This window comes from Eretmochelys imbricata, chromosome 6, assembly GCF_965152235.1.
Source record: "Eretmochelys imbricata isolate rEreImb1 chromosome 6, rEreImb1.hap1, whole genome shotgun sequence".
Classification (NCBI taxonomy): Eukaryota; Metazoa; Chordata; order Testudines; family Cheloniidae; genus Eretmochelys; species Eretmochelys imbricata.
The window spans coordinates 66,824,149-66,847,999 of NC_135577.1; the positions used below are offsets into that span (position 1 = coordinate 66,824,149).

The 23,851-nt window shown below is 39.0% G+C and overlaps 1 protein-coding gene across 3 annotated transcripts in view; it reads left to right on the plus strand.

Annotated features, from left to right (window-relative positions):
• The window catches only part of SIPA1L1 (signal induced proliferation associated 1 like 1), a 380,780-nt gene that overhangs the window by 206,633 nt on the left and 150,296 nt on the right, over positions 1 to 23,851 (plus strand). For 2 of the 3 annotated variants that reach the window (XM_077818752.1, XM_077818751.1), the window contains exons 3-5: positions 4,106 to 4,174; positions 5,948 to 6,078; positions 18,441 to 18,532. The gene's annotated coding sequence lies outside the window, so the exon portion shown is untranslated. The remainder of the gene's footprint in view (positions 1 to 4,105; positions 4,175 to 5,947; positions 6,079 to 18,440; positions 18,533 to 23,851) is intronic. The other variant, XM_077818753.1, reaches the window with a different exon arrangement.

Consider the following 23,851-nt stretch of genomic DNA (forward strand, 5'->3'; position numbering starts at 1 on the left):
TAATCATTTCATAAAAGGGGATAGATAGTACATGTCTGTACTTAAGTTAGTTTAAAGAAACAAGAGATGCGGGAAGAACAGAATATGAACAAAAGCAGGATGGGGGGAGATTATAAATTTCTGTACAGACAACAGTTATGAAGTGCTTAATTTTTTTTACCCTTCTCTACTCACGTGTAAGTTTGTACTGAAATATTTTTCCCTACTAAGGAAACCTTTTCTGATTCTAGGATTGTCAGTGTAATATAATACAATAATAATAAACATGCAGAAATGCAGCATCAACAGTTACTCAAGTACATCATTCTGAGTGAAATCCAGGTCCCATTGATGTCAGTGACAAAATTCCCAGTAACTGCCGTGGAGCCAGGATTTCACCTATTGTATTCAAAACTCTCTTTGCTTCTACATCAGGCTACCACCGACTATCTGCAATCAGGTTTCCCATCCTCCCCCTCTTCTACAAAATCCTGTATTCTATACAAGTCCTACATCTTGACAGGGGGTTAGACTAGATGACCCTTGCGGTCCCTTCTAGCCCTGTGATTCTTATACTAGCTTCCCTGTCTAGAACCAGGATCTTCTGTGTTCCCCATACTTGCTCTGCACTCTTCTAGTAAAATCAGGTTCCCCTTGAATCACTACAATATTTTTCTCTCTTATCAGCCCTCTGACTAGTTTCTGCCTCCCTTCACTCAAAGTCCGCTTTCCAAACTATTTGCTGCTATTTTCTCATTATAAAGGTGCCTACAATCCATCTGAGGTAGTTGGTGTGTAGTTGGGGGGAGATTGGAAGTATTTTGTTGCTGCTTTTTTATAGCAGTTCGTGCTGCTCCAAGTGCTTGTCTATGCCTGTAAACGAACGCAAGAAGCCTGGGAAACAAGCGGGAAGAATTGGAAGTCCTGGCACAGTCAAGAAACTATGGTGTGATTGGAATAAGAGAGACTTGGTGAGGTAACTGACGTGACTGGAGCACTGTCATGGATGGGTATAAACTGTTCAGGAAGGACAGGCGGGGGAGAAAAGGTGGAGTAGTTGCACTGTATGTAAGGGAGCAGTATGATTGCTCAGAGCTCCAATATGAAACTGGAGAAAAGCCTGCTGAGAATCTTTGCGTTAGAGGCTAGAGCAGCAGGGTGATGTCCTGGTGGGCATCTGCTATAGACCACCAGATAGGGTGACCAGATAGCAAGTGTGAAAAATCGGGAAGGGGGTGGGGGGTAATAAGTGCCTATATAAGAATAAGCCCCAAATATTGGGACTGTCCCTATAAAATCGGGACATCTGGTCACCCTACCACCAGACCAGGAGGATGAGGTAGACGAGGCTTTCTTCGGACAACTAACAGAAGTTTCCAGATCACAGGCCTTGGTTCTCATAGGGGACTTCAATCACCTTGACATCTGCTGGGAGAGCAATACAGCAGTGCACAACCAGTCTAGGAAGTTTTTGGAGAGTGTTGCGGACAACTTCCTGGTGCAAGTGCTGGAGGAACCAACTAGGGGCTCTATGCCTCTTGACCTGCTGCTCACAAACAAGAATTGGTAGGGGAAGTAGAAGTGGGTGGTAACCGGGGCAGCAGTGACCATGAGATGGTCTAGTTCAGGATCCTGACAAAAGAAAGAAAGGAGAACAGCAGAATACGGATCCTGGATTTCAGAAAAGCAGACTTTGACTCCCTCAGGGAACTGATGGGCAAGATCCCTTGGGAGGCTAATATGAGGGGGAAAGGAATCCAGGAGAGCTGCATGTATTTTAAAAAAGCCTTACTGATGGCGCAGGAACAAACCATCTCGATGTGCAGAAAGAATAGCAAATATAGCAGGCGACCAGCTTGCCTTAATAAATAAACCTTCAGTGAGCTTAAACACAAAACGGAAACTTGCAAGAAGTGGAAATTTGGACAGATGAAGAGGGAGGAGTGTAAAAATACTGCTCGAGCATACAAGGGTGTAATCAGGAAGATCAACTGGAGTTGCAGCTAGCAAGGGATGTGAAGGATAACAAGAAGGGTATGTTAGCAACAAGAAGGCAGTCAGGGAAAGTGTGGAACCCTTACTGAATGGGGGAAGCACTCTAGTGACTGATGTGGATAAAGCTGAAGTACTCAATGGGTTTTTTTGCCTCAGTCTTCACAGACAAGGTCAGCTCCCAGACTGCTGCACTGGGCAGCACAGTATGGGGAGGAGGTGAGCAGCCCTCAATGGTGAAAGAACAGATTAAGGACTATTCACAAAAGCTGGACAAGCACAAGGCCATGGGTCCGGATCTAATGCATCCGAGGGTGATGACTGATGTGATTGCAGAGCCATTGGCCATTATTTTTGAAAACTCTTGACGATCGGGTGAGGTCCCAGATGATTGGAAAAAGGCAAATATAGTGCCCATCTGTAAAAAAGGAAAGTAGAAGAATCTGGGGAACTACAGACCAGTCAGCCTCACCTCTGTCCCCGGAAAAATCATGGAGCAGGTCCTCAAGGAATCCATTTTGAAGTACGTGTAGGAGAGGAAGGTGATCAGGAACAATCAACATGGATTCACCAAGGGCAAGTCATGCCTGACCAACCTGATTGCCTTCTATGATGAGATAACTGGCTCTTTGGACATGGGGAAAGCGGTGGACATAATATATCTTGACTTTAGCAAAGCTTTTGATATGGTCTCCCACAATATTCTTGCCAGCAAGTTAACAAAGTATGGATTGGATGAATGGACTATAAGGATAGAAAGCTGGCTAGATCGTTGGGCTCGACAGGTAGTGATCAACAGCTCGATTTCTAGTTAGCAGCCGGTATCAAGTGGAGTGCCCTAGGGGTCTGTCCTGGGGCTGATTTTGTTCAACATCTTCATTAATGATCTGGATGATGGGATGAATTGCACGCTCAGCAAGTTTGTGGCTGACACTAAGCTGGGGGGAGAGGTAGATACACTGGAGGGTAGGGATAGGATCCAGAGTAACCTAGACAAATTGGGGAATTGGGCTAAAAGAAATCTAATGAGGTTCAAGAAGGACAAGTGCAGAGTCCTGCACTTAGGACAGAAGAATCCCATGCATTGCTACAGGCTGGGACCGACTGGCTAAGTGGCAGTTCTGCAAAAAGGACCTGGGAATTACAGTGGACGATAAGCTGGGTATGAGTCAACAGTGTGCCCTTGTTGCCAAGAAGGCTAATGGCATGTTGGGCTGCATTAGTAGGAGCACTGCCAGCAGATCGAGGGAGGTGATTATTCCCCTCTATTCGGCACTGATGAGGCCACACCTGGAGTACTGCATCCAGTTTTGGGCCCCCCACTACAGAGAGGATGTGGACAAATTGGAGAGAATCCAGCGGAGGGCAACAAAAATCATTAGGGGGCTGGGGCACATGATGTATGAGGAGAGGCTGAGGGAACTGAGCTTATTTAGTCTGGAGAAGAGAAGAGTGGGGGAATTTGGTAGCAATCTTCAACTACCTGAAGGGGGGTTCCAAAGAGGAGGGAGCTAGGTCTAGGTTGGATATTAGGAAAAACTATTTCACTAGGAGGGTGGAGAAGCACTGCAATGAGTTACCTAGGGAAGTGGTGGAATTTCCATCCTTAGAGGTTTTTGGGCCCATCTTGACAAAGCCTTGGCTGGGATGATTCAGTTGGCGTTGGTCCTGCTTTAGCAGGGGGTTGGACTAGATGACTTCTTGAGGTCTCTTCCAACCCTAATCTTCGGTGATTCGATGTGTTTTCGTTAACTATTTTTGTTTAAAGATTTATCTCTACATATAGTCGTCTTCTCTCAGGAATTAGCATCAGGAAGTACTTATGAATTTCTGCCTATACCACGTGCAATTTGTAATAGTAATTTTTTTTTAAATATTCCTTTTTAAAACACCCATTTTGTTGTATAAAGTAGCTGGCTCATTGTTGTGTTTTAAACATTTCCACCATCCTCTCTGACCCCCAAGTGGCTTAAAGATTTTTATGCTTCCATGGAAAAAGAGAGAAGCTTGACAATCTTTTTCTTCTTTTAACTTCATCAATAATCCTGTTTACAAGATGTCAATTGATATATTTGTCAATATTATATATTTTCTTCCTGATATTTTTAATGGTCATATTCTGCTTTTTTCCCAGGTCATACAATTCATTGTATAGATGCTGAAGCTACGTTATGTGTATTGGCCATCATGCCATGAAATTATAGTAAGTTTTTTGCCTTTTCCTTAAATCCACTTTTTTGTAAGGTTTTTTTCAGGTGCTAAACAAAGGCCTGTGATACTTACGTAGAATCATTTTGCTCTATGTTAAGTGAGAAGCTATACTACAGTATTCTAAAATACCAAGCTGTTGAAATGGAAAACAAAAATAGCATTTTGTGTCATCCATTTAAACATAAATGTGTTCAACTAGATTGATTAAGTTTAAATCTGGACCTTCAAAGTAAAATCTGGACATTAGCACACCACAAAGTTGATTAATTTCACCTTCTGTCAAATTGTGCATTGCTTAGGCAGTTTACTGTAAATGCTAATCTCCATTTTATTTTTAGCTAACTATTAGTCTCTCAGGGGGGAATGTGGGAGTAATTGTCAAAGCTTAGCAAAGGATTACTATTAAACCGAACTGCCAAAGCAGGTTTTGGGAGGGATCCACTTCACTCTTAATAGTTAGCAGCTAGTGGTTCTACATTTTAAAGATGTGTGAATAAAGCAGCCCTGTCATGAAGAGACTTATTAAAATCTTCCTTTTCTTTTGGCATCATTTGTTTGTGGGTTTTTTGACAAGTATCTGTTTCTGTGTCTTTGCCCTGTTGTGAGTGCATGTGAATTTGTATTCTGTACTTCCTGTCCTCTGTTCTGCATTTGACATTTCAATGTTTATATTTTTGTGTCTTTAAACAAAATTCTTCATAACTAGTATGGGGAGGTGAATTAGTAAGGAGGGTGCAAGGACGAGGGGCTATGGAAGTTGGGCATTGGAGCTGAGCTGGTTTTGGGCAACAGTGGCCAGTAGTGTAGGAAGAAAAGGAGTACTTGTGGCACCTTAGAGACTAACCAATTTATTTGAGCATAAGCTTTCATGAGCTACAGCTCACTTCATCGGATGTAGTGTAGGGAGGCAGGTGTGTAGGGAATGAGGAGACAGCTTAGCTTCCTCAGCTCCCTGAATGTCCCTGAATCTTTTCTGCATATCCTCCTTCCTCTGCTCTCTTACATGCCAATCCAATCAGTTGCCCTAAATCCATGAAATGTAGGGCTTGTCTCTGCTGCACTCAGTACGGACTATGGAGGTGTGAACTGAAGAGCACATCAAAGTGTTGCGCTGTAGCTGCCCCACATGGACACTGCTGATGCAAACTAGAAGGTACCCAGTTTGTGTTATTGTGGTCTGGTTCAAGGGCTAGGTTAATGTAAACAGGGTACCTTCTAGTTTTGTGCCAGCAGCGTTCACATGGGGAAGCTACAGTGCAACACTTTGTGCTCTTCAGTTCACATTTCCGCAGTCTGCACTGAAATGTGGGGTAGACGTAGCCATAGACACCTTAAGTCGTTTTAAATTCGTTTGAAAATGTTACCCTACAGATTTAACAGAAATTAGGTTGTCTAGTGCTGAGACAATGAAGTTGATCAACCTTCCTTGGCTCATTGCCTGTGGAGTCCAATTCAAATTCATTTTTTTCCCCAAAGAAAAATCTTCCAGGACAGAATGCAGGTTTCAGTTTTTAATTACAGATCCTTCCTTCAACTTGGTCACATGCGCACATGCAAGTGTAAATCTTGCCAGTATGTAGCAAAAAGGCTATTATATTTGGCAGGGAACCCTTAAAAGTGAGTTTATGGATTCTTCCCTCTCCTGTTCCCTCAAAGAACATCCTTATATAGAGGTAGACTGATACATGTGAGTGTTCAAAAGGTCAATAGGTTTTTTGGGGTGAGGGGATGTGAGCTAATTAGAATTAATGCTCTCGTTCTGCAGATCACAATTGCCATTGACTTAAGTAAACGAAGAGCGGCTGACACAGATCCATCAACTTCTCTACTGAATAAGTTGGCTTGCTACATGGTCTAGATAACCTTTCTTGCAAAGTATCTAAACCAACTCAAAAGGTTTGTAAATCTCTATAGGCCATTTCTAGCACATATTCCCACTTCTAATTCAAGGTAATCAGAAAAGGCATTCTTATAATTTGTGCTTACATAGCTTTTTCCACTAGTATTACTTAAGTGCTCTCTCCACATTGTAATGTATTTCCCCTTTTGGGTCAGATATAAGGAATAAAAACACAACAGCTATTCGTTCTTTTTTAATCAATCAGGATAGTTCTCCTGACAATTGCAGAATGCTTTTGATAAATTCTGACGTTGCTGTATTTTGTGTTGTCCTTCTTACCAGACAGCAGGATAGTGAAGAACATTGAGGGCTATGTAATTCACCAAAGTCAATAAATATAAACTCTTTATTTTAACCGTGTTATATAAGACTCAAAGGTATTCCTGGTTTATTAATGCAGTGTGTGCACATCTGTGTGTGTTAAGGCTCAGAAAAGCGATTACTTTGCTTTTTTCTATTGAGGATTAAGGCTTAGTCATTATATATTAGTTTAAGGCTGTAGAGACCAGTTATGGCCCTTTATCCTGGGGAGATAGGAAAATCTAGCATTCTCAAGGTAATTGGGAAGAAAACTGAAACTCTTATTTTTCTAGGATGCTGATAAACTTTTAAGTTAATTTGCATTTACACTTAGTCACAATCTGTATTACTAAAGCAGCCTGAATACAATTTGCCTTATCTTTACACCGTTGTATAAAAGGTTAAGTGGCAGTTAATTTGGTTTGTGGTTACAGAATTTAATCATATCCTATCTAACTCTATAAATTCACCTGTGGAACAGTCAACTTTCTGCATTTCTCAGGTCTTAAGTTTTTAGAAGGAAAAAAGAAAAGCTAAATTGTAAAATTTTCAATAATTTCCTTCGTCCCATTTTCAAAAGGAATTCAAGAGCGTCATTGTCATTGAAAGCCAATGCAACGTAGGCTCCTAATTGCCTTATCACTTTTGAACATTTTACCCAAGAGCTCTTAAAGCGATTGCTAAGCCTCTGCTCAATAAACTATCATTTGACATAGAAAATTTTGGCAATCATTGCCCTAAGTCTAATAACCCATTTTTAGGGCAGATTACCAAGAAATGTTGGTGAAACAGCTCTGACAATTTCTAGAGATCTGAATTCCTTCATCCTGTTATCTGATTTTAGGTCTGATTATGGTGCAGAGACTTAATCTCATGGTCAATGTTGTTTTTCTGGAGATGGATGAAAACCAGTTGTCCAAGCTGGGTTTTTTTAGATCTGTTAGAAGCCTTTGAATCTGTTTCCTACAAGCTATTTGATATGCCCGTGGACACTGGCAGGCATATGTGGGGATGTGATTGGATAGCTCTATTCTTTTCACTCTTCTTCCTCCTCCTCCTCCTACAGTACATAGTCACACAGGTTTGGACTTCTGTTACTTCAAACTGAAATGTTTATGTTTTGAAAATCTCTAAGGAATCCAGACTACACTTCTTGTGTAGCCACCACTGTGGTCTTTTCTGTTCTTTGCCAAAATAAATAATTATTTTATAAAAGGAGCAAAAAATACCTGTGGGTTGAGCCCATACCTGCTAAAGGAATGAAACTTAGAAAAAGCAATTGTTGGAGGAAAATATCCTGAGAGTCGGATAACATGGCACCTCAAGTATCTGTTGCTTCATAGGTATTAAAATTGTTTTTCTTGTTTGTTTATGATTTCATATTGCTGTTTGCTTGCCATTAGTGTCCTTCATTTTGAAATTGCAAAGCCCAAAGTTTTTAAAAAAATTACATGAACGTTTGTCTATTTAAGATAGAAGGGGGTTTGGCAGTTATATTAGGGGGTTTGGCAGTTATATTAGAGAATTGCATGATTCATAAATTACTTTATAAGTTATTGAATGCTGTTGGTGAACATAGCTTGTTAAACGGATAAGCACTTTTCTCCTGTAAGAAATCACTTTTTTCCCTCCAGAGTGGGGGAACAGTAAACAGTGGCGTCTGCTGCTTTTTTTAAACTGATGAACTTTCTCAGGCGAGACTGTGATCGGTCTCTTTTTTTAAAAAAAAACAAAAAACAACTATGGTATGCTGCAGTCACGGCAGCCCAGTCACATTTTCTATTTCAACTTGTTTTGTGGACACATTATTAGCTTACACCTAAATCCACATTAAAATTGGACAGCTTCCATACTCACATAGTTTAAGAACTCACTGACAGAAATTCATGTTTGTATATTCGTGTCAAATCATTTGCATTTTATTGTAAACCTAGACAAACATTTCATTTCTGTGTTTTCAGAAACAACTTGTTCTATGTCGTATGAAGTCCTGCTCTGAGACTTCAGAAAAGGAGTAAAAGGCAGTATGGAAATATGTCATGTGAATTATCTTCTTTCTCTGGGAAGCTGCATGGTTTATTGGAGTGCATTGTATGAACACTTTCCTTTCACGCAGTTATCCACCAATTTGGGCAATTACACGAGGCAAAAAGAAAAGGCCCTTTTGTGGCACCTTAGAGACTAACCAATTTATTTGAGCATAAGCTTTTGTGAGCTATAGCTCACTTCATCGGTAGGATGGTAGGATTCTTAGTATACTGGTATATACTTCGTATATACTGGTAGGATTCTTAGTGTCTTTTTGGCTCATGATCTCATCAGATAAGGAGTGCATAACATGTTACATAGCACAGTTGTCAAACATGTTCTGTGGCTGAAACCATAGACAGCTGATCATGTCAGCTGTTTAGTGATGAATATTTCTTCACCTGCTTAAAGAACTTAATACTTAACCATAATACTTTTTGCTGTAGCAGAATCCTTTCAGACAGGGTGTAGTGATATATCTAGACAGAGTGACTTGTGCTTTCCGTTTGGTTTCTGAAAGAATTATGTACAAGCAGAGAGATTATTTCAGACCAGCGGTTACCTATGTTCTTTGATTTAAAAACAAGTAGTCTTTAGACGCATATTGAGGTTAGGTAATGTTTAAGTATTTTATTTATGAAGAGACATCAGTCATACTCCTCCCTTCCCTATGATTTATGTAGTAAGGTTTTGAGTCTATAGATGAATATACTCAAAGTTCAAGTTGTGTCATTAAAGTTTTTGAGATAGAGTGAGTGGAGACATGATAGGTTGGGAAAAACAGCAATGCACTCTTTTTAAGTCAGATGGTTCGTTCTTGAAGCCACAAATTTTATTTTGAATGCCATAACCTGTTTGCCTTCTTCATTATATTCCTCTCTGGAAATAGTATTCTTACTTACTGATATTATACAGTAAATTAGATTGCTGACAAGGATCACCATGGTTTCTAATCACAAGACAGTTGTGGGTATAGACAGAAGAAGCAAATGAGACCCTTGTCTACATGTCTCTTTACCAAATCAAGGGTTTCTTAGCTGCTTTGTAGGAACTCTGCATTTTGTGGTGTCCCACAGTTGTGCAGGCATAGCTATTTTGTTTTAAAGTGCGGAAGTATTTTTGAAGAAAAGGATAAAAAAAAGAGTAACTGTTACTGTTAGCAAGAGTGTAGGAGTTCTTTTCAGAGTCCTTGATTATACATAGGCTTGAAAGGATTAGATTTTTATTGGTAAATATCAGTAAAAACGTTGTTTTTGCTGCGCACATAAAAACTGATGAAAAATATTTCCATCAATAATAAAAATTTACTGATAAGCAAAGTAAAAAAATGCATCTTGGGAATTTCTTAGAGTTAGATTAAAAGATATTTAATTTGTATATTTTGACATGTGGCGATGCCAGTTTGTGGTTTTAACAGTTATAAAGCTTTAATTATTTGAATCTCAATGTCTAGTGTAGCAGTTCTCAAACTGTGGGTTGGGACCCCAAAGTGGGTCGCAGTCCTGTTTTAATGGGGTCGCCAAGGCTAGCGTTAGACTTGCTGGGGGCCAAAGCTGAAGTCCGAGCCCCAGTGCCTGGGTCCAAAGCCCAAGCCCTACCGTCCGGGGCTGAAACCAAAGCCCAAGGGCTTCAGCCCTGCGTGGTGGGGCTCAGGTTACAGGCCCCCTGCCTGAAGCTGAATATATTGGATGCTCTTTTGTATGCTACCAAATGCTTTCTCCACTCATTTTGTAATATTTTCTTTTCTGCTAGTGGTTATTGACTATTAGCTGCAGGAATAGTGTGCTTCTTTTTAGGAGACTTAGGTTATTGATCTAGTAGTACTTGTTACCATAGGAATAGAGCACTTCACCTGTGTCATTTCTTCTCAGCTTCAGTCAATATCTGCTTAGAGGACCTATGTCCTTCCTTCGTAGTTTTTAGTGCATGAGATTCATTTCCACTTAGTATTTATTTTCAGTCTTGTGATTGGTGTTATGAATAAAACTTAAGCCCAAGATTTTCAATCCAGGTTTCCTAAAGTTAGGCTCCTATGGACTTCTCTAAACACAAAAGTTGTACAGTTGTATAACCCCCTGTAGAATGGGTGTAGTTGTACTAGTGTAGTTTATTTCCTCATGGGAAGGGGAATAAACTATACCAGTATAAACACTGTTATATTAGTATAACTGCATCCACACTAGGGGTTTCACCAGTATAACTGTTTCAGTGAAAAAAGTCACACTACAAAATCTGTGTGTAAAGTAGACCTAGGATAATGTGGCTTGTTTGTCAGAAGTGCTCAGCATCTCTGAAAACGAGACTGGTTTTATTTAGGAGCCTGATTTTAGGTACAAAGTTTGGAAAATTTGGGGCTGAATCTTTTTTATAGGTACTTATGTCTCTTCACTGTTGAACTGTGGAACAGATTATGGAATGCTATAAGAATAAATGTGGAGTTAGTATGCACCTCAGAGCTTTTGTTTACTTCCTGTTTTTCTCAAGAGGTGTTTAGATGGAAATATGTCCACTCTCATTCCTTCTAGATAAATTATTTTATGTGTGCTAAGTGATTGAGCTTAGATAAGGATCTGATTGCTACAAGAAGTCTTGTCTGTGAAGTGTACTGAAAGCACTGTTACCATGTGCCCCTTTTACTTGATGACATTACTGTTAATGCATGTCAACTCCTTTTCTGCATATTAAAGGAAAGCTCAGAGTTCATGGGTACTTTGCATTGCAAACAATACAGAATGTATTGCAGTTGGCAACTTCCAAAATTCACTTTCACGACAAAAAGATTGCACTACAGTACTTGGATGAGGTGAATTGAAAAATACTATTTCTTTTATCATTTTTACAGTGCAAATTTTTGTAATCAAAAATAATATTAAGTGAGCATTTAAAAATTAAGTGAGCCCACAAAAATGCTACCGTAGACAAAGCCCTAGTAAGCAAACTGCTCCAGTAACCCTTTAAACATCCAAAAACACATTCCACCACCATTCGGCACTTGCTCAGCCTATTGTTGAACTGCTCCTTATTGCTGTCCAGGGGCCAGTATACGGCTTCATGAGCCATGGGAGCAAGGGGTAGGTTGGGTCTCCCAGGATCACTATTGGCATTTCAACATCATCTGTGATTATTTTGCGATCTGGAAAGAAAGTCACTGATTGCAGCTTTCTGAACAGACCGGAGTTCCTAAAGATGTCCACATCATGCACCTTTCCTGACCATTCCACATTGATATCAATGAAATGGCCTCTTTCGGTTTATATACTCTTTGGCTAGGTGGTCTGGTGCCAAGATAGGGATATGCATGCCATCTATCGCCCCACCGCAGTTAGGGAACCCGATCGTGGCAAAAACATCTGCCATGTCCTGCACATTGCCCAAAGTCACTACCTTTCTTAGCAGAAGTTGATTAATGGCCCCACACACTTGGATCACCACAGCTCCCAGAGTGGATTTACCACCACTGAATTGATTCCCCACTGTTCAGTAGCAGTCTGGCATTGCAAGCTTTCACAGAGCTATCTCCACTCATTTTTCCACTGTCAGAGCCAGTCTCATTTTAGTGTTGCTGCACTTCAGCACTGGGGAAAGCTCTGCACAAAGTTTCTGGAAAGTGGCATTCCTCATTTGAAAGTTCTGCACCCACTGCTCGTCATCTCACATAATGATGCAATCCCATCAGACAATGCTTGTTTCCCGGGACTTGAAATGGTGCTCCACCATGTTCAATGGGTGCATGACTGCCAGCAGCAACCGGGAATTGTTTCATTCTATGGCTTGTTGCAGGACTGCTTGAATGACATCGCAATGTTCTGCGCAGCAGCTCTTGTCTCATCTCTGGAAATACTGCAGGATAAGGCGTGAGGTGATTGGTAATGCTCATAACAAGGCTGCACAACTGAAAGGAGTCTGTCCTTCGTGCACTATGGCATACACACGGCTAAGCCAGGCTTTCGAAAGAAGGCACGAGGCAATACGGGTTGTTTGCCATTGATATCATGGTAGGGAGGACACTGCATCATGGAAGATCAAACCTACGTTCCGATTCCCATCTGCGACAATGTTTTGGTCCCATGAGGCATTGCAAGCCGCTCCTGAAACCCTTGCAGTTAGTTGCATTGTGGGATAGCTACCCACAGTGCACTGCTCTGTGCATCAATGTAAGCAGTGCTAGTGAGGACGCACTCCCACTGACACCATGAGTGTGGTGTGGACAGGCACAACTGACTTTATTACTGCAGTGGCTGGATGTCAGCTTACATTAAGTTGACTTAATTTCGTAGTGTAGACATTGTTGAAAACACAGTCCATTTATAATTACAAAAAGGTTTCATTGTCCTGTATCTGTCTGTGCTTATCTGCCGCATTTGTTTCTGTTTTCTAGCAGACTAAACATTGACTGATGCAGGATCTTTTGCTCTGATCAAGTAATTTTACTCCTTTCTTTAAGCCTTATCAATTCATAGAAGATACTGACTTCAGGAGACTCAGTAGACAACATCACTAGAGAAATAATGAAGTTAAAGTTACTTTGCTTTTGAAGAACCTGCTTAGTTAAGTTTAAACTTAATGCGGTCCTCCTCTTTCAATTCTGGTAATGCCTATATGATTCAGCACTGCTTTTCCTGTGGGATATCATTGTATGGTGCATCTATTCCTTTTAAGATAATCGGTGTCTGTCTGTATCTCTCTCTCTCTCTCTCTCTCTCTCTCTCAAAAAAAAGGCATTGCCTTCTTCCTGGCAGACTGGATGTATAATGTGTTCTACACTATTCTTTTTATTCTTTTTCTGCACTGTCTCACTAGTGGTCATATTGGATCACTTACTATAACTTTGATATGATTTAAAAACAATTCCACCTTAGTCTTAAAAGATATTTTAGGTAAAAATTAGAATCTTGTATGTGAGATGTTGGCTTATATTACATTATTGACCACTACCATTCACTACATTCTGAAGAGATAGTGTGCTTTAGTTGCCTTCTTTATCAAATCAGAACTTTACAGTACACATGGAAGAAAAAAATGAAACATCTGAGTTTTAGAATTTGTTTAATATTGATCTGACTTCTTGTCAGTAAAGATGTTGATCCTTTCAGAAAGTTGCCCTTATCTCACCATATTAAGTAGGCATGGGTGTCAAAGTTCAGGAAAAAATAAGCTCCAAATCTCCATCCCTCCCACCCATATTTCTGAAAACCTTTTCCTCATTTCTCGGGTTAAACCACTTTTGAGGGTTTCAAAATTTTAATGTAACTAACTTTAAATCCTTTTTTTTTTTTTCTCAATTTTGTGCCATGTTGCATATCTGAGTTCTAGCTAGGACTGGAGTAGAGGGAGACTAATCTCTCAGTATTTTTCCAGTTGTAAAAGAAGACAGAAGTACTGCAAATTTCAAAGATGCTGTCAACCAAATTTTACTATTTTAAGGTTTGGATAAGCAGTGCTCTAGAAAGAACGGACAGCTTATGATATACATGAAAGGGAATTAAAAGGAGGATTCAAATGTCTGTTTCTGAAAATCGATACTCCATTGCGGAAGTTGATAGACTTCAGTAGTTCAAGGATTTTCTATTCATAGGGATTAGGGAAGAAAAATTTCAGTTCAACGCTGTGCTCGTTTTTTAACTTCCCGAGTTCATTGTTTAGGAGGTATCAGAAATTTCACACTTCTCAGTTGGAGGTTAGAATGGTTCTTCAGTTTTTCAGCACAGTTCATTTATCTTTTATTTTAAATGAAAACAGTGATTTGAAGAAAATTTAGACAATCTGTTGAAGCATCTCTTTGATTTCATGAGTCCCTGTCTTCATCAAACAAAGCTTAAAAGATGGTATCGCCCTCGCCCCCAAGTTGATTTCTTGGTTTACTGGAATTGGGACATAATCCCTTCTCTCCCCTTCTTTCCAGCCCATCTAGTAGTTCAGAGTAGTTTAGACGTGGCTTAGCACTTCTGTCTGTTACAATCACACCACTTGTTCAGCACTGATTTGAAGATTAGAGGAGAGTTAGGGCACAACTACACTTAAAACACTGCAATGGCGCATCTGCAACGGTTCAGCTGTGCTACTGTAAAGCTTCAGTGAAGACGCTACTATGCCGATTGGAGAGCTGCTCTCATTGGCGTTCTTAATCCACCTCCACAAGAGGCAGTAGCTATGATGACAGAAGAAGCCCTTCCATGGACATAGCGCTATTTATATCGGGGGCTAGGTCGGTATAGCTGTGTTGCTTAGGGGAGTAGTTTTTTCACACCACTCAGCAACATAGTTTGACCAATGTAAGATTATAGTGTAGACCTGGCCTTAGCAAAATTTACTGACACAGTGTACACCACTCCTGCTGCAGAAGTGGAAACCAGCTACTTGTACTGGGATGTGTGTACAGTCTTGGGAATTTTAATATTATATCTGTCCTGAAGGGAATTTGCTGCTCTCCAGGATAAATTTGATTAAACATGAAGTTTCTGTTTTGGGGTTTGGGTTTTTTTTTTGTTTTGTTTAAAGGTCTTCCTTATATGACGTGGAATTTTAAGATTTCAGAGTTACTGTCTTTTCAATGGCATCATTCCCCATCATGCAAAACATTTTCACACTCTTGGGCTGACTCAAGGACAAGAAGTTGGCATGCTGTGGCTTACTAAAGTAATGGCAATGCTGTTATAATACAGAATTTTTAAAAAATGTGTAAGTCCATACAAGCAGAATTTTCACATACATTCACAGATGCTTTGCTCATCTTCACACTTATGCTTGTGCAAAAAGTTGAGTTATGTGTGACTCCCATCATATGCTAATCTCTGTTCAGGAATGTAGTTGCCAGCATATTTTGAAATAGCTTTGAAAAAGAGAGCTGTACAATAAACTTTGCACTGCTGGTTCTGCAGCAGGAAGTTTTTGGTCTTGTGGTGAACTTTAGCACTTATCTAATGCTTTGCATACACCAACTACTTAATTTTCACAACATGCGTGCAACAGGTAAGCAATATTCTTCTTCAAGTAGTGTCCCTGTGGGTGCTCCACTCTAGGTGCGCTTGAGTCCCCTGCACCTTTGATTGGAGATTTCACATAGCAATTTCCATTGACCTGCTCATCAATCCTACTTAGTCTTGTGTACTGTACCATAGTTATATAGCACTGCACAGGTGAACCATCCTTGGGTTCTTCTTGACTGCCTCAGCCTGAGACAGAGCCTTAGCAGCTGTCCATGTTGAGCTTCACTCCACTGTGGAAAGTAGTTTAGTTTGTTTTTGTAGTAATTAGCTGTAGTAGTCGTAGTATTTAAAAATAAAATCCTAGGTTTTTTTTTTTGTAAGGACCATTGTTAAATTCCCCGGCTACCTATACAATAGATAGGGAAATTTAGTGCCTAAGAATGGGTTTATAGAAGCCAGCATTCGGAGTGGGGAGGCATCTAAGCTAGCCAATAGGAAATGCCTATCAGGAGGCACCTTTCTCTGAGTATGATCCACAGCAGTAAGCATGAAACGGGGGTCAATTTATGAATTTGCCTGGATGCACATTAGATTTTAAAGCTGAAATCTAACTAACCCAGGTTTGCCAAAGTATAATAGAATTCAAGAGGATAACCCCTTTTTAATTAAGTCCAGGGAGCATTGCCTTACTAGTTTAACGCTAGGTTCTTTTAAGGTCTACTTTTTTAACTTGAAAAGTATCTCTCAAACTGGAACACTTGCTTCTTCTTAACCAACTAACAATTTATTAATTCACCCAAAACCACATTAATATATAATGAGCAGTTCACCAGTCAAACACAGACACGGCCAGTATAGTCTTGCAAGCAATGATCAGAGTTTAGAATTGAGGCTCAGTAGTTATATCAAAACCAATGTAAATGATCAAGATTTCTTATTATATTTACTTATGATCAGCAATTCTCAGTTCTTTGATACCTGACACATTTATCACATTTCCAAAGGTGCACTTCTCTTTAAGGAATTTTTAAGAGTGTGGTAACTTCTCTGTTGACTAGGTTGGTCCAAAAAGGACAGGTTTTGAATATTAACTGCAATTGCTTAAAAAAATTATTTTCAATATCTCTTAAGCCAATTTCCTTAAATTTATAAAGGAATTAAACTCTAAAAGATGGTTACTTGAGTTTTACCTAGAGAGCATAGACTCAGCAAGATAACCTACAGTAATTTATATTAAAGAATAGAAGGGGAAGTACAATCTTTGAAATTAAATCTCACCACATTTTCTTTTCTTAATCCTGGGACGAGGGAGAGTCCTTTCTACATGACTGGTCCAGATGGTGGTCACACTTAGGATGCTGCAGCTTCTTGTGTTGGGTTCAGTCAACTCCCTTGAGTGCATAGTGACCTCCATTTTGTATATCCTAGTTTCAGGACTTATTGGAGGGGGCTGTTACCCAGGATTTTCAGAAACCAAAGCAGTGGTAATTTCATTGTTTTAAATGCTGCTGCGGAATCTTAAGTGACAGATCCTTGCCCAAATCAAAGCTTCTTTGGACTATTCCAAAGCAAATTTTTTAATCTAACTTTTATTAACTTTAAAGAAAGATGCAACGTATAGTGATTCCTAGTGGGTTACCAGACTAACTCTTAAAGGGTTACCAATATTTTTAGTTTTAGCAAAACTATTTATTATTTTTATTGCTAAAGCATTTCTCGTCATCATTATAATAAAATTTACATCTCAGAGGTGCCAGAGGCACTTAAAACTAAGGTTGGCTGTTCAAACTTTTTTATTTTTATAGTACACCGGACCCTCGCTAGAACGCATGTCTATATAGTGCAAATTCGCATATAACATGGTCATGGCCATGGATCCCAAATTTAATTACTTTAATTGCAATTCATTTTAACGCGGTTAATGCGGTACCGCGCATGGATCCCAAATCCCACATTCTAGCGAGGGTCTGGTGTATATTTAATTTAATTTTTATTTTTATGTTATTATTGCATATATGGTTAGGCAGCAGCTAAGAAAGGGTTTGGGGGATATAAATGTTGGATTTAAAGTGGCAGTTATACTCCTAAATTCCTTTGTGGGTCTAGCCCTAAATGATTAGGGACACGGGGGGAAATCAGACCAGTGTGTTCAAAATATGATTCCTATCTTTTTCAAAAAGGGTTAAGCATGATTTTATATAATGAACTGTAATCAGATATAATGTGGAAGGTTGATTAAGCTGTTGATGCACTGAAACAGGAATACACCCACACATGTACTGTACTTTAGGTAATTTGCTTGTAGAGGTTTAACATTAGAATCTAAATAATTTAGAATCTGTTTTTATTTTATGAAATGTTATGCATGCATGCAAACCAGCAGCAGATGTAGATATTTTCCTTTACTGACTATAGTTAATAGGTTAGACAGTGATCATAGAGAAAACCACGGATGACAAAAGTTACATTTGTTTTGTAAACTACTTTTAGACCTTTTTTCTTTCTTAAACTCAAGTTGACACATTGAAATATGCTAGGGACTAACTTGTAGAGCTGTCTGTCAAGTTCAGGGCAGCTGCACCTGTATTCCCCATTCATGGTCCCTCTCAGCTTCTCAGCCATCACCTTTCTTGGGCAGAGACTAGTGTCTCTCCCTCTTCTGACTGGGATTTTTTCAGGCTGCTCAGTTCCCTGCTTACATTATGATATCCCCAGCAACCCAGACTGCATAAGCAGGCCCAGCATCTGTGCTTTGCTTTCTCTTTGAAGGCTATGTACGTACAACATAATTGTCAACAGTTGTGAGTTTCCACACAGCTCTTTAAAAGCAAACACACTTATTTTCAAGGTAAAAGCATTACAGAGAAAACATATTAAAAACAATGAAGGAACCTAGAGATATGCTATTAAGCTTATAGATATCACCCCTCAGCTCCAGCAAGGATACTGGTAGGAGTCAGTCCTCCAAGCTGCACAGAGGAGGGTTGTTGTTTTTTTATGGTTACAAGTTCACAACGGCCTTAGCTCAAAGCCAGAACAACCATGGACAGTTCAGTATTTCCTTATATGTATCATGCACCTTTGATCTTGGTCTCATTTAACAGGTGATCAGCAGACAAAGTCCCACTCCTCAGCGTGTAGCTTCAAAACGCTGGGTTTTTGCATAATTGGGAGTGCAGAATTTGCGTTGCATTATGTAAGTATAGTTTTGTGTGTGTGTGTGTGTATATATATATATATAATATATGATTTGATTTGTCTATGTAAACAAATTAAAGAACAGCATCTGTTTCATGATTGATGTGGAGGAATCCATACAGAAAAATCTTTCTAATGAGAGAATCTTTTGTGCTTCTTGTTGAACAGGGCTCTTACTCATTCACCAGTTGACTACTCCTCTTAAAATCCATCCTTAATGCCCACTTCTAATGTAAATCAACCACATTGTTACTTAATAAGATATTTATTATATGTATATTTGCTTTTTTAAATTGCAAATGTTGTGGCCATCCAGTGCACAGATCTATGCTGAGATCATTTTAGTACTGTGGCCTTTTGTTCTCTTAATTCTCTCCCCCATTGTTTTGTTGACCTTTCTTGAGGCCTAACATACTTGCAGGTGCTGTAAAGTAATAATTCATTATCTGCAGATGAGTTTGCATTGGAGTATTTGGTCTCTTCATGTTGTACCGCTGTAAACCATCTGATTCTCCTGTTAAAGTAAATTGTTACATGCAGAAAGACTATGCTCGGAACACTTTAAAACGCCTCAAAGCACTAGGCCTTTTGTATTAATGCATGTGCTCTGTACCAAGGACTGTGGTTTTTACCTGTTCTGTTAATTGTTCTGTCAATCTGTTTGTTGTGTTTGAGGCTGAAAGTTTCAAGATCTCCTCGTAACTTTTATATTTTATGGTTATGTTGTTAATAGTTTAATTCGTTAATCTTTGTCACCAGATTCTCAAGATTCAAAAACTCAAGTGAATCTGTACTTCAAAATCTTTTCATAGCATCTGATAAGCATTAATAGCAAATCTCAGCTATTGATATGAGACTGTGCTAAACTATTAGCCACAGATAAACTCTGTTTGCCTGATCTTTAAAATTTTAACCCTTTGAGCCATCAAATCTTGTTTAGCTTTTAACTCAAAATGTGTTGGAGGCATCTACAATAAACCTAATGAGAAAACCAGCTAGTTAGGAGTTGTTACCTTGTTTCACAGTGTGGCTTTTGGATTGTGTTTTTTTTTTTATTATTATTATTATTGATAAAGTTGATGTTTTGGAAAATGAATCCTTAATAAACATGGTTATCAAAAGTCAAAAAGCTTTTCTTGTATTTAAGATTTTCTCAAAAATAGCTGAATTATCCACAGGGAGCTGTGCTATTATGCTTGTTTATGTTACTTAAGAATTGGAAGCCTAAACGCTTTTTGGGCTAGATTTATGAAGCCTCATGAATTTAGATATACACAGTATGTGTGCCAAACTTTAAGTAAAGATGGTTTTCCTTTTTTGGTGTACAAAATGACCCCTTGTTCTTGGGTCTGAATGGAATTCAAAAGAACATTTAAATAAAAATCCATGTCTTTAACAAAAAGCTTTTCCATTATAGAGCCTTCATTTTTGTTGGTTCTTGGGGAGTCTTTGTGTGGCCACAGACGACATTTAAAAATACTTAGTGACTTTCTGAATCAGTTGTATTTTTAAAAAGTTTTCTGTGCTGTATGCACAATTAATTTAATTTTAAAAGAAGAAATATTATTTCATGCAGCTGGATTTTTAATTGAGAACAGATGTAAAGTATAAAGCAAAGAGTATGTTTAAACTACTTCATTTTAATAAGGACAATAGCTTTTTGTTTCCCCTCAAATTAAACTCTCTGTTCAGGACTCCTAATACTTCTTTTTAAAGGCCTCAAAAGTAAAATAATGTCAGTCCTGTCCTTAAAATTTTTTTCCCCTTGGCACTCTGATTTAAAGAACACTCAAATGATTTCCTTTAAATTATTCTCAAAGGGGATGTAGTGCATGAATTTTTTGAGGTGCAGCTGGATAAATATCCTTTTATCTTTGAGTGTTAGTTCTCGTTTCTGTCCAGTACTATCATCAAAACAAAATCTTTGTATGCAAGTCTAGATCTGGCTATAATTACTTGGTTTCCATTCTCTACTGCTGCACGTTCAGCCATTTATGGTGATCTCTTGACCCAAAAACCAAGCATACCTGTCTCACAGAGCTAATGTGAGGACTGATTTTCAGTGTGTGTAGCTTGAACACATAGCATGCTAAAGAAGAGGCTATTATCAGTACACTCCTGTTATTTTGTGTAGCTTACTTCTGGAATAGAATAATATAAATGTAGGGGTGGAAGGGACCTCATGAGGTCAAGTCTTGTCCCCTAAATCTCCCTTTCTGCATATTAAGCCCATTACTTCCTGTCCTACTTTCATTGCACACAGAAAAAAATTGATCTCCTTTGTAACAGCACTTAACATGTTCGAAGAGAGTTATCGGGCCTCCTTCAGTCTTCTCTTCTCAAGACTAAACATGTCCAGTTTTTTAACCTGTCTTCATAGGTCAGGTTTTCTCAACCTTTGATCAGTTTTGTTGCTCTCTTTCAGATTCTTTGCAGTTTGTCCACATTTTTCTAAAATGTGGCACCCAAAATTGGATGCCTTACTCCAGCTGAGGCCTCACCAGTGCAGAGTAGAGCAGGACAGTTACCTCCCATGTCTTACATATGACACTCCTGTTAATACACCCCAGAATAAAAGCCTTTTTCACAACTGCATCACATTGTTGACTCATATTCAATTTGTGCTTGACAGTAACCCCCAGATCCTTTTCAGGAATATTGCCACCTGGCCAGTTATATCCCATTTTGCTAGCTGTGCATTTGATATTTCCTTCCAAAGTGGAGTACTTTGCATTTGTCTTTATTTAATTTCATTTTGTTGAATTCATCCTAATTCTATTTGTCTAGGTTGTTTTGAATTCTAATCTTGTCCTCCAAAGTACTTGAAACCCCTCCCAGCTTGATGTCATCTGTGAATTTTACAAGCATACTCTCCACTCCATTATTGAAGTCATGAAAATACAGACTAGAACTGGGCCAGATGATCTGTGGATCTTTATTTTTGCTAGTATAATTTGTATGCTGTCTTCTGTTGACCAAAGTTGTGTGGGTTTTTTTAAGCAGCTATTTATTCCTTTTTGAGATCAGCAGTGTTAAGATTTTGTGCTCTACTCATTACGTCAACCGCAGCTTAATAGCTTTCATAACAGCTGCCTTTAGAATCTCATAACTCAGTGTAGTTCTTCAGTTTAAATTCACTTTAAGTTCACTTTTTTTACAGTTTTAAAAATATAACCATTGCATAGTTTCTGGAGAATTAGGCATTTTGTAGTTAGTTTCAGAAAGGGACTATTCTTAAAATAATTCTAGAATTACTTATAAAGGTTTGTTTTAGGCTTCCCTTGTTATTTCTGTGTCTACCTAGGTCTGGAAACTCCATGTGGAGAAGCATTCTTAAGATTCTGTTTATGTATGTATGAAATATGCTCCTTTTAAGGACAAAGAATTTTTGTAACTCACCTAGACTGTGTGTGATATCAGTAAAGGGAGTGGTTTAGATAGACTAAAGCAATTCTTTCACAGGCGGTTAAAGAGATTTTTGACTGAGGCATACAGGATCAGAGGTGTTTCACTACCTTAGCCAAACAGAAGTAATTCTGTTGGTAATGTAAAAGTCTATAGCCAGAGCATAGGTCAATACTATATTTGAAAATCACTAGAGAGCATAGCTGTGGGAACTGTCTGCTTTTATAGTGTTTTACAAATTAGAAGTCACAGTTTCAGCACAGTCTGCTATCCAAAGGCCACTATTGGTCAGTTTTCTCCTGTCTGAATGTTTTGTTTTCAGTAGTGATCAAAACACAAAGATTTTTCCATACAGTTAGTAGTCCACTGGCAAAAATATTGAAATATTAATAGAAACTAGTAGTAACAGAATGCCTGCCTGATTTTGTAGCAATTGTGTGCATAACTCCCACTGAAGTTAATGGGAATTTTGTTTGTGCAAGGACTGTACATTGTATTTTAAAACCACCAAGGAAGTAAATAAATATGCTGAATGCTAAACCTATTTTGAAATGTACTTAGAATGTAGCATGGGATATTTGGAAATTTGAAACTCTGTGTCAGGGAAAATATTTTTTTTAAATACATATTTTGTGTATCCCTTATTGGCTTTGCCAAGAGAGGCCTAATACTCAACTGGATGGCATTTCTGTTGGTCTGTAATGTAAATTTGGAACATCAGTTTGCTGCAGATTGGAACACCAGAAAAACCCAATTCACAGGAAAGTTAGGGCCCTAGATTGCTAGATAATGTAGGTAGAGCAATCTCTTTCAATCTCTCTGTTACCCTGTACCGCTGACTACACGTTGGGGCGGAAACTTAATTTGCTGTATGAGAACATTGTCTGCTCTGGACTGTAACTGAAATGAGAGAACCTTATAGGGAAGGCTTATCAGAGGGAAGCGGGGACCTTCGGGGGGTGTGTGTGTGTGTATGGGTCAGAGTGAGTAGGTGAAACAGGGACCTGGTGTTGAGTGAGGGGGCAGTGGCCTTGGTGATCGGGAGGAGGGGGGAGAGGATGGCAAAGCAGGGACCCACAAGGGAATGAAGGGGGATCTGGGTGAGTGGACATGGAAGTAGGGACCAGAAGGGGAAGATGGAAGAATGGGGTCACACAGAACCCTGGAATGGGAGACCACACAGAGCTTCTGTCATGGTGGGTGAGGTAAATAGGGGACAGTGGTATGCCGGGCTGAACACACGGGTGATGCAAAGAGCTCCTGGTATGAGGGAAAGGGTGGTTGAATGGATTTGCAGGATGTCCCTGAAATAGGAGTTTGAGGGGTGAATGGAGGAATGCAAGGAGACAGTGGCTGAGCACATTGCACCCACCTACAGAGGCTGGAAAATGTGCATCCCCACAGTTGTAGGTCATGCTTTCTTCTGTCGAAGAAACTGTTCTTCCAGTCATTGTTCATTACCACTGCATTGTTACCAATTTGTTATGTTTGAAATTCTTTTGCTTTATTGATTTGCAAAAGTTATGGAAATCAATTTGTCAGTTTTCTACACAGAAGAGGACAAATAAAGAAAAATAGAAATATTTATTGGAGGTGAGGTGATACGGTGGCAGGGACTGGTGTTTTGAATTTTTCTACCAGATTTTAAAAATGCTAGTTGAACAAAGTATATTTATGTAGCATTCTATCCAGAAAATACATTGGTTAAAATAAAATGTTGAAACACTTGACTACAGAAGGAAAAAATACTGCATTGGACCGGTATAACTTAGATAAGAATAATGAACTTTCATTTTCTTCATGGCCCCAAACCCAGTCTTTAAAACGTTTGAAAAATTAATCATTCAGTATTATTGGGACTTGTATGTATGGGTGTTGGAATTATTCACAGTAATGTGAAATCCTAGTACAG